Source organism: Argentina silus (genome assembly GCF_951799395.1).
Source record: "Argentina silus genome assembly, chromosome: 8".
NCBI classification, from domain to species: domain Eukaryota; kingdom Metazoa; phylum Chordata; class Actinopteri; order Argentiniformes; family Argentinidae; genus Argentina; species Argentina silus.
The window spans coordinates 14855853-14868352 of record NC_139662.1 but is presented as its reverse complement, the minus strand read 5'-3'; the positions used below and the strand labels follow the sequence as shown (position 1 = coordinate 14868352).

At 50.1% G+C, this 12500-nt stretch overlaps 2 protein-coding genes across 2 annotated transcripts in view; both read right to left on the bottom strand.

Annotated features, from left to right (window-relative positions):
- hdac7a (histone deacetylase 7a) overlaps window positions 1-12500 on the bottom strand; it is a 532558-nt gene that overhangs the window by 329087 nt on the left and 190971 nt on the right. The gene's annotated exons all lie outside the window — the stretch shown is intronic.
- Window positions 1-12500, bottom strand: part of LOC310808967 (plexin-A1-like) — a gene marked incomplete at both ends in the record, with an annotated part of 119912 nt that overhangs the window by 67865 nt on the left and 39547 nt on the right. The window lies entirely within an intron of this gene.

The window sequence follows — 12500 nt, the reverse complement described above, 5'->3', positions numbered from 1 at the left end:
CAACTAGAAAAACACCCCAACTAAGGTCAAATCAGCTAGAAAAACACCCCAACTAAGGTCAAATCAGCTAGAAAAACACCCCAACTAAGGTCAAATCAGCTAGAAAAACACCACAACTGAAGTGAAATCAGCCATCACCATATCCCATATTGCCAATGTGTGTGCACTTGTGTGCATGTGTGTGTGTGTCAGCCAGGCTCCAGCAGCAGTAGCTAGCTGTATTTACTGTTGTGTGTCTCCTCAGAGGCTAACCAGACAGACAGGCCAGTCCCCACTGTCTGTCCTAGCCGGTCCTTCTGGACACCAGGCTAGCATTGCTCCACTGAGGACTCAAGGGCCAATGGATAATACAGCCGTTTTACACACCAGCAGAGGTGTGTGTGTGTGTGTGTGTGTGTGTGTGTGTGTGTGTGTGTGTGTGTGTGTGTGTGTGTGTGTGTGTGCGTGCGTGCGTGCGTTCGTGCGTGCGTACGTGTCTATGCGTGTGTGTGTGTGTGTCTGTCCTTAGTTACGGGGGAGGACTAGGGGGAGCCTGGAGCGCTAAAACAAATGGTCCTTGGACAATAACAACAGCTGCCCCGTCCGTCCGTCCGTCCATCCCGTGCCCCCCCCCCCCCCCCCTCCTCGGTGACTATATTGATGCAAGTTGACTGTGACCCTCGTGTCCCCTCGTATTTCAGGGCCTAACGATGTCCTCAACCCAGGTGCCAGGTCATGGTGATTAATGGCCTGGCCTTCTCTATCTCTCTCTCTGTGGGGAACATTACCCGGGCCCTGCTAGCACAGCTATTCTAGCTAACGCACTACCGCTAATGTTAGCCCCGCAGCTAACGAAGAGGGAGCTCAGAGAGGGAGGGAGGGAGGGAGGGAGGGAGGGAGGGAGGACGGCGGAGGACAGGGGGACCCGGTTGCCCCACTTTACAGAGCTACAGAGACACACACACACACACACACATAAGCTTGGATGTACGCACACACACACACACACACACACACACACACACACGCACACGCACGCTTGGACGTACACGCACACACACACACACACACACACAGATACATACACGCGCACATACACACACACACACACACACGCACACACACACACACACACGCACACACACACACACACACACACACACGCACAGATACATACACACACACACACGCACACATACACACACACACGCACACACACACACACACACACACACGCACACACACACACAGCTCCTAGTTTTAGGATCTGTCCTACCCTTAGGCCTAGAGTCACACAGCAGAGTCAAGTGTTTCAGGTCAAGAGGCGCAGGAGGACAGAGACAATGCTTGACTAGCAACCTTCTGGTCTCAACTCCGCTTCCCTTACCTCCCCTCCAGACACACACACACACACACACACACACACACGCACACACTCACCCTCACCCTCACACAGACACACGCACGCACACACACACACACACACACACACACACACACACACACACACACACACACACACACACACTCACCCTAACACACACGCACACACACCCACACACACACACACACACACACACACACACACACACACACACACACGCACGCACACACACAGCTGTATCCCCCAGAGCTTCTCTCTGGTGAGGGGTCATACAGTAGAGACAAAAGCAGAAGGGACATGATGAAGTATCTGGCTGAGCTGGGATTTGTGGTCGTGTGGCTCTCCCTCCATCCCTCCCTCCCTCCCTCTCTACCTCTCTCGCACCATCCCTACCTCCCCTCCCTCCATCCCTCCCTCTGTCCCTTCCCCTGGGATGGTCCCTACAGGACGCAGCTCATTACAGAACCAACACTGATAATACCAAGGACACCACATCCTGCCTCTCTCTCTCTCTCTCTCTCTCTACTCCCCCCTCTCTCCCTGTCTCTCTCTCTCTCTCTCCCTACTCTCTTTCTCTCTTTCTATATTGTCCCTCTCTACTCCCCCCCCTCTCTCTCTCTCTCTCTGCTCTCTCTCTCTCTCCCTCTCTCTACTCCCCCCCCCTCTCTCTCTCTCTCTGCTCTCTCTCTCTCTCTCTACTCTCCCTCTCTCTCTTCTCTCTTTCCTTTCTGAGTGGCTGCCAACACTAGGATCAGAAAATACACTTCAGGAGAGAGAGAAAGAGGGAGTGAGGAGATGAGAGGGGGAGTGAGGAGATGAGAGGGGGACCGAGGCGGTGTGTGTCCTATTACTTTAATAAATAGAGAATCAGCAGACAAGGTTATAGCAGAGAGTACAGACGAGAGAGCTGAACACACACACACACACACACACACACACACACACACACACACACACACCACACACACACACACACAACCACCACCCCTCTCTCTCTACTCTTCCCACTTGCATCTCTGTAGCATCTCTGTGAAGTAAAACGTTATTCCATCTGTACATTGACTTAAGTGATTAACACACACACACACACGGTGCGTGGGGCCCATGTGCACGCAGGGCTGCGCTGAGAGTGCAGAGGGAGAACTCTGCACAGATTACTCAAGACAATGGCCTCTTGGCCACCTGCCAAACACTCTCCTTGCGAGAGAGGGAGAGATAGAGAGAGAGAGAGACAGAGAGAGAGGAAGAGAAAGAGGGAGAGGAGAGAAATTCACTGCCTCCCCGTCCGTCTCGGCTCATAAACGTGTCCAGAGGTATGAAGTAGAGGGGGGAAAAAACAACAAACAAATTCAATTCCCCTGGCTGGCTGGCGGGCGTTAGCGGTTAGCGTAGCGGAAAGAGTGAGAGACCGTGGTGAGGATTATTGCTGTTGTCCCTGTAGCAGATACCGTGTGTGTGTGTGTGTGTGTGTGTGTGTGTGTGTGTGTGTGTGTGTGTGTGTGTGCGTGTGTGTACGTGTGTGTACGTGTGTGTACGTGTGTGTACAGTATGTGTGTTTGTCCCTCCTCATCGCCTGGAGATCACACACACACACACACACACCACACACACTCTTCCAAGGCTTTTGAGCATGAACTGTAGAGTAGTGCATTGCACAGCAGGTGCTCCAATACAGCCCTCCTCAATCTGTTTTATTGGAGAGAGAGGCAGGGATGAAAGAGAGAAAGGGAGGGGAGGGAGGGAGAGGGGTGGGGAGGATGAAGGGTGGGACGGAGCACGCCGCTCCTCCCTAGTTAGCCCTGTATGTGAACCATGCTTAATTCGAGGTGTGTGTGTGTTTGTGTGTGTGTGTGTGTCTGGAGGATTAGATCATAAAACAGAGAGTATATAAATTAAGTCTGGTCCCCCCTGCTGACCCCTGAAGGTGTGTGTGTGTGTGTGTGTGTGTGTGTGTGTGTGTGTGTGTGTGTGTGGTCTCCAGATGAGACATGATGATTAAGGTCAGCCTGGGTTCATTCACCAGTCACACCTCAGTCTCCACGGTCAACTACACACACACACACACACACACACACACACACACACACACACACACACACACACACACACATACACACACACCCTCATCCTCCGTTTAACCTCTCAGACACACACCCACATCCTCCGTTTAACCTCCCTGTACACACCCTCCGCCTCCATTTAACCTCCTTCTAAACACCCTCAGCCTCTGTTTAACTTCACACACACACCCTCAGCCCCCGTTTAACTTGCTCCTACACACCCTCAGCATCCATTCCACACAGACACACACACACACACACACACACACACACACACACACACACACACACACACACACACACACACACCTGGCCCCGACAGACAAGGCTTTGACCCCCCCTTCACAGTTGTTGGAAATCCATTTGCTCTGACTGAGATGAGAAAGAGTGTGTGTGCATGGGGGGGGGGGGGGGGGGGACATTTGGCTAATGAAATCAAAACAGGGGGCCACTCTGCAGATGAGACTAGAACCAATCTCATTATTCCCGCCCTCCCCTTTTAGTGGCAATAATGACTAGACTAGTAACCTGCTCTGCTATGACACATTACCTCAGACAGACAGACAGTTCACAACAGACAGACAGTTCATCTCAGACAGACAGACAGACAGTTCACCTCAGACAGACAGACAGTTCACCTCAGACAGTTCGAAAGAAGCCAGCAAACGACGTGGAGCTGAAGCAGTCTGTTCTTATCTCAGCTCAAAGAGCATACCGTCCGAAACTGTAGTAGTATTGTACAAGAATACATAAAAACGATTGATCTTTGATTTTGCGTGTCAGTTAAACTATGAACAATGCCTGTGTTTGAGGTAACAGGGATTTCTCAGGAGGAATAGTGAAAAGACGTTTGCTGATATTGATTCTGACTGACGGGCGCAGCTCGACGTGTACACAATGCCCAGCCTCATAATTTCAACCATTTAAATCGCTGTCCCGGTTGTCCGATCACAAGCACCTTCCGAATACAATAATCAAGTATTACGACTCCCCTAACACACCCAGTATTCAGTCTAAGAAAGAGTCTAAATTGACTCAACTCTTTGTTCCAACTCTCATCATCTTTACAATTGACCACAGAGAGAAGTCCCATCATTATGTTCATTATGTTTGTTTTATGGATATGTTTAGATACGATTCAATATGAGCCAGAGGCAGACAAGTTCTGCTCATAACCAGCAGTAACCAGGTTTTGCTGCAACTGTTCAATACAGAACGCCCCAAAAACACGATCTATAGTTGTATTGATCAGGTGTTCAGATACAGAGACATGATGCTGAACAGAGGTCTGTGCTTCTCGGTCTCTGTGTGTGTGTGTGTGTGTGTGTGTGTGTGTGTGTGTGTGTGTGTCTGTGTGACCCCTCTCATTCTGGAGGGCATCCAGAGTATCACACACACTTCACCTGCTGACTCCACAGTCTGCATCGCTGCCTCACCCCCCGCCACCCCGACCCCCCCCCCCCCCTCCCCACCGTCTCTCTCTCTCTCTCTCTCTCTACTGTATGTTTCTCTCTCTGTCTTCGACACACACACACACACACACACACACACACACACACACACCTACATTCAGCCACATCAGCTAGACAGGTTACTCAGTGAAATTAATCATCTTTCATTCTGTGCACTGCTGGACACACAACAGGACGTCAGCCCAAGGCGCCACACACACACACACACACACACACACACACCATCTCTCTCCTTCTGAAGCTCCTTCGTCAGGGCCACATCTGTTCTCTCTGTCTAGCTGTGCAAGCAGGAGCGCATACAGTCTAGTCCTCAGGGATGACAAGGTTGGCAGTGTCCCTGTGTGTGTGTGTGTGTGTGTGTGTGTGTGTGTGTGTGTGTGTGTGTGTGAGCATGCGTGCGTGCATACGTGTGTGTGATCTGCCATGTCTTATCCCGAAACCCGCATTAATCTTTCAGTGCCCGCTGGGTATACAGTTTCTCCTGCGCCAATCTGCCAGTCACCCTCCTTTAACATCACAGGCACACAGACACACACACACACAAACACACACACAGACACACACAGACACAGACACACAGACACACACACAGTCACCCCTCTGTACCATCTCCCTGCTCTGCTACCTCTACCACCTCCACCACCCTCTCCTGCCAGCCTGATCCCTGTACACTGTGTTCCCCAGCAGACTCCCTGTGTGTGTGTGTGTGTGCGTGTGCGTGTGTGTGTAGCTAGCACTCTTGACATAACTAGGTCTGTGTGTGCATACTAAAGCAGCCAACAGACTTCTCTCTCTCTCTCTCTCTCTCTCTCTCTCTCTCTCTCTCTCTCTCTCTCTCTCTCTCTCTCTCTCTCTCTCTCTCTCTCTCTCTCTCTCTCTCTCTCTCTCTCTCTCTCTCTCTCTCTCTCTCTCTCTGGGCTCTATTGAAGTAGAGATCTCTGCTCTGATTCAACACAATCACTGGCTAATTAATGAGAGTGAGGAGGCTAAAAGCTGCTGCTGCCTTTTTCTGTCCGCCTGTCTGTCTGTCTGTCTGTCTGTCTGTCTGTCTGCCTGCCTATCTGTCTGCCTGCCTGCCTGTCTGTCTGCCTGCTTGCCTGTCTGTCTGTCTGCCTGCCGGTCTGTCTGCCTGTCATGAACTCTGCCCGTCTCCTCTGCCCGTCTCTACCATGCTGCTGGCAGGACCCAACACTGCCCACCTCTACCCATCCACGCCACTATTTCCCTGGTATTTGCCAATATCAGATATCTATGCCAGTCCTACGCCAGCCAGTTTATGCCAGTCTCTGTCCCAATGCCAGTCCCCTAAAGGGCATAGAGAACCATACCAGCCCATGTCTGCACATCTCTCATGCCCATCTCTGCCAGTCTAGTTTCTGCCAGGTCTGTGCCAGCCAGTCCCCTGAGGAAGTACCATGCAAACTGAACACTGCCAATCTCTGCCCATCTCTGTGGCATGCCAGTCCCCTGAGAGTAGCGTACCAGCTTGAGACTGAGGCAGCACAGTGACACAGTTAGAGACAGGGAGATAGAGACGATGAGGAATAGGCTCTCCAAGTCTCAGTGTGGAAGAACACACACACACACACACACACACACACAACACACATATAACACACACACACACACACACACACACACACACACACACACAGCATAAGTAGGTTACATTAGAGCAAAGACAAGAGTATACAAATATTACTGCTACTACTACCACTGTATCTCTGGTGATATTCCTTCTTCATTAAACTGATCTAATCTCCTCTAGTGGACAGAGAGGATGAGGTAAACACACACACACACACACACCACACACACCACACACAACACACACACACACACACACACACACACACACACACACACACACACACACACAGTCTGCTATGTGATTAAACCCTTCCCCAGCTGAGTCCAGCCATACCCCCTTCACTAACGCACCCATCTCATTGGCCAGGCCACCAGCCCATCTCCTGACCTCCGCCCTCCCTCTGTACCCCCATCCATCACACCTTTAGTATCCCCAATCCATCAGACCTTTAGTACCTGCATCCATCACCCCATCTCTCCCTGACAGATCACTGGTTATGTTCCTAATCTCCCAACTCATCAAAGTGTATGAATTCACCCTGAAATGCAGAGTCAGCAAGTCTCTCTGCTCTGAAAGAAAAGTACACAAGCAACAGAACAGAGTTAGCTTAGCCCCCGACAACAGAAGAGAGTTAACCCCTGACAACAGAACAGAGTTAGCCTTTGACAACAGAACAGAGTTAGCCTTTGACAACAGAACAGAGTTAGCCCCTGACAACAGAACAGGGTTAGCCCCTGACAACACAGTCTACAAGACCAGAGGGAGCTGCTGTGTCAGAGGTGGGTCTCTCATTGGTCGAGAGCAAAGGAAACACCAAACATCAGAGATGGAAAAATAAAGCAGAACCGGAGGAGGAAGAGAGAAACAGTGGTAGCAGGAGCACTGACACACAGCAGGCCAGGCCCTGCTCCAGTGACCCCCCACCCTCCCCCCTCCCACCCTCCCACCCTCCCCCCAACCCCCTTGTTGTCTCAACCCCCCAGTCATGGGCGTTTCATTATGACAGACCCCCCCCTCCTGCTTTATCTGATCTGGGCCATGGTCCGCTAGCTAGCGAGGTCCTCAGAGCTTTGGAAGGAATTTCATTTATTTTTTTCTCTCTCTCTCTCTCTCTCTCTCTCCTCAACTTGTCTGCCTCCCCCTCTCTACTGCTTTGACATACAGGGCCAACACACACATGCGAACACACACGCACACACAAAACGCACACGCACACGCATACACACGCACACACCCACACACACGCACACACACACACACACACACACACACACACACACACACACACACACACACACACACACACACACACTGCCAGTCAAGCGAGCAGTACGGTTCGACCCAAGAGAATGAATGGTCCTTTGCCCTGCAGTGAATAGAGAGACTAATATTTAACCATCTCCATTTGTCAGAAGTGAGCTGTGGAATTGAGGCTCCACCGTAGCTCAGCCACTGAGGAGAGGACAGGAAACATGGACTAATGGAACTTATGCAGGGGAGGCTGGTGGAGGTAGAAATCGGAGGACGGACTCATTGTAATGCATGGAACAGAAAGGCATGTGTTTTTGATACCATTCCTCATTCCATTCCATGCATTACAATGAGCCCATCCTCCGATTTCTACCTCCACCAACCTCCCCTGCACTCATGGGATATAGAGGACCGGAAATGACACCAGTAGAAGAGGCCTATGACTATGGCTTACATACCATACATCTGAGAATCAATCTGACCTTTATTTGACTATGTAAGTTGTAACAGTCTATATAGGGTTATTATACACACACACACACACACACACACACACACACACACACTGTGACTGGGGTCAAAGATCATACTAGTCCTCCACTACTGAAACAAGGTTCCTTCCTCTTTGAAACAACAACAGATGCGAGAGTACTACGGGTGACCACCCTCGCACACACACACACACACACACAGACACACACACACAGACACATACACATACACACACAAAGACACACACACAGGCACACACACACACACATACACACACACACACACACACACACATATACACACACAAAGACACACACACACAGACACACTAGCCCTGCTTGCCTCAGTAAGGGAATATAGGTCGGGTGTGTAAACAGAGCATGGCGCTCAGTCTTCATCCCAGTGAACACCAGCAGGACAACACAGCTAGCTGAGGCTCTGCTGTAGAAGACAAACTGGAACAGGCACAACGGAAGTCATGTTTTCAGAATGAATGGGGGCCTATGGCAGGTCCCTTCACATACTGCATCTATTCAGCAGTTAGTCAGGTCCATTCACCTCAGAGTTAAACGAATGGGGCCTATGGCATTCCAGTCAAAAACTAAAAAAACTAAAAAAAACTAAAAACTGTCTCGAGCAAATAAACTGGAGCAAAGTTAAATGGAAAATCATGTCAGATAGTATTTTGAGGGGAATATCCCTCAAAGCCAGCATCCATGGCCCATGTTCCTTAAGTCATTAACTGGCAAAGAATTACGGAACACTCACCACCTAGGGAGCCATGTGTTTTATGTGATATTTACCTAGCAACAACACTTTCACTGGCCACAGAATGAAGCATAATAATTTATGCATTTTTGGTGAGTAAAGTCACCCGTGGCATGTTGACAATTTGGCCGGCTTTATTCCCCCTCAGCACTAAATGAGTTAATACCAACGATGGTGCTCATATTACCTACGTTTCCTTCATACTTTTTTCCAGGAATCAAGCGAAAATTTCAAGTCCAAACCCAACAGAACATCTGGTAGAGCAACACACGCAGGGAAACACACAGAACAGAATAAATCTGTGCCCTCGATACAATCAACAAGACAAGTATGACTCAAATAAAAGTCCATTAGGTTGATGAGAATCGAGAGAGGGTTGTTCCTGACCGCACAGATCAGCCAAGAGAGCATGATCATCGGAGGAGAACAGCCGACCGTAAAGAGGCTGGCCTAATGGAGAAGCTGTGTTCCCTGTCAGGGAGAGACTCTGTAAACACACCAGCTGAAGGGGGAGAGGAGCACCATAGAGACGTACGCTCGGAACACACAGGACAAGAGATTAAAGGAAAGGAAAGTGGAGAGAGAGAGAGAGAGAGAGACAGAGAGGGCGGGGGGTGGTTGAGAGAGAGAGAGTGAGAGAGAGAGAGAGAGAGACAGAGAGGGCGGGGGGTGGTTGAGAGAGAGAGAGAGAGAGAGAGAGAGAGAGAAGAGAAACACAGAGGACAGAGAACAACAACCACAGGAGGTGGAGAACAACATCCAAGTCTTGTTTTTTACCATAATGGGAGAGGTGTCTAAAAACACCATGTCTATGGAGAGATACCCTATGGAGCACCCACACACACACACACACACACACACACACACACACAGCCTGACGAAAGAGCATACTCCCAGTGGATCCTACACTCCATGGGACTGGCTGCATGATGTAACAGTGTGTGTGTGTGTGTGTGTGTGTGTGTGTGTGTGTGTGTGTGTGTGTGTGTGTGTGTGGGTGCGTGCGTGAGTGCATGCGTGTGTGTGTGTGACATTGAGTGAGAGTGGTGGGGCCCTCTGTGTTGACTGAGCCTCTGTTAAGCGTGTGTGTAAACAGGCGGCTGACACAATCCATGAAGACAAATGGAGCTGGAGTCAGAGAGGAGACACATTATTAAAAGCCTGTGTAGAAATGATTATATTAATGATTATAGCCTGAACCAAATGAAAGAACAAATATATAAATAAAGGGTGAGAGGCCGAGGAGAGAGAACGACAGCTAGCTGTGTGTGTGTGTGTGTGTGTGTGTGTGTGTGTGTGTGTGTGTGTGTGTGTGTGTGTGTGTGTGTGTGTGTGTGTGTGTGTGTGTGTGTGTGTGTTTGTGTTGGGTGTGTGTGTGTTTGTGTGAGCGGACGGTATTGAACAAATGATAAATTCTCCTTATTCTCCGGCTGGCGGCAGCCTTTGTGTGTGTGTGTGTGTGTGTGTGTGTGTGTGTGTGTGTGTGTGTGTGTGTGTGTGTGTGTGTGTGTGTGTGTGTGTGTGTGTGTGTGTGTCTGGCCTGTTGCTTTGTAGCCTTATCTGGCCGGTGAGGTGATTAATTCCAGGCCGCGGTGAAGAGACGCGCAGACCGCAGAGAACGCTGTGAGGGAGGCTTACAGTCAGACTGCCCCGCTTCAAAAGCCCCGAGCTTATCACCTCCAAACACCCACACACACACACACACACACGCACGCACGCACGCCCGCACACACACACACCCAACACACACACACACACACACACGCACACGCACACGCACACGCACACGCACACGCACACACACACACACACAGACACAGAGATGCACACTCATATACACACAGACAGACAGACAGACAGACAGACAGACAGACAGACTCACACACACACACGTCCAGATGAAGATGTGATGGTATCCGGGTGGTTCTGGTTTCATGCAGCGACCCAGGTGGCGTAGGAAAGAGAACACAGAGACTTCCTGTCAGCACAATGCTAGATGAGCGATGAGCCTCTCTCCTCCAGACCCCCTCCCCCTCTCTCCCTCTCTCTCTCCTCCAGACCCCCCTCTCTCTCTCCCTCTCTCTCTCTCTCCTCCAGACCCCCCTCTCTCTCCCTCTATCTCTCTCTCCTCCAGACCCTGGCCCCCCCTCTCCCTCCCTGTCTCTCTCTCCTCCAGACCCCCCTCTCTCTCCTCCAGACCTAGGCCCACTCCAACAGCAGCTGGGCCAGGCATGGAGGCCTGGGGGGCCAGGCAGGGGGGTGCTGTGGGGCTGGGGGGCCAGGCAGGGGGGTACAGGGGGGGAGAAAGCAGCCAAACAAGTGAAGCACAGTTTGCATGGAGACAGACGTCCTTGTGGTCTGATAAGAGGCCTTCATCAAGCAAACACACGTCATATTCTTAACCTTGATCAAGTCTTGGGCTGTAATGGAATGGCTTGGGCCACACACCTAATGCAGAAATTATTCATCCCCCATGTCAGCAGGAATCTTGTTAAAGCAGGCCGACCTCCCTACTTCACACTGCCTGCACTGTTAGCTTCAGTGGTGCTAGCTGGCCCAGTTCATAGTCACACCAGTCCCTGCCTTCCATGCCTGCTCTCATTTTATTCTCTCTCTTTCTCTCCCTACCTCACTCCCTCTCTGTCTCTCTGTCTCTCTCTCTCTCTCTCTATCGCTTTCTTTCTTTCTTTCTCTCTCTCTCTTGCTCACTTTCTTACTCACTCTCTCTCTCCCCTCTCCCTCTCTCTAAAAGGGAATACAATTTGACGGAATAAATTAACTGAATAAATCCCTCTCTCTCTCTCTCACTCTTTCATCCCAGTTCATAGTCACAGAAGGTCTATAATACAGTCATACAGAGAGAGAGAGAGAGAGAGAGAGAGAGAGAGAGAGATTTATTCAGTTAATTTATTCAGTTAAATTGTATTCCCTTTTACTCCCATATATTCATATTCATTTCATATTCATTCTGTAATGTCCTTATTGTTGATTCTTGTATTGTTGATTCATTATTACTATTGTTGCATTTTGTTGTCCATGCTTTTGGCAATATTTGCAAACATAATCCATGTCAATAAAACACAATTGAATTAGATTGAGAGAAAGAGAGAGAGACGGCAAAGGAGGGGGAGAGAGGGAGGGAGGGAGATAGAGAGAGAGTTTTTGTTGTTGAGTGTTAAACAGAGCTCACATCTCCCTCCGCTATAACCAGAGACACAAAGGCTTTACTAACGTAGCAAAGTGCTAATCTGTTAGTGGAGGCGTCAAGGGGTGAAGGGGTCAGGGATAAGGCCACTTAGCTGAGTCATAGTCATATGCATGCATTGTACTGTAGCCTACCCCAAACACACATACACACACACACACACACACACACACACACACACACACACACTGACCGCAGACGGAATGATGCTAGCCCGCAGCCAGCGCTAGCCCTCACCCCTGACCTTTGATCCCTCCAGCAGGGTAGGAGTAGGAGAGAGAGAGAGAGAGAGAGAGAG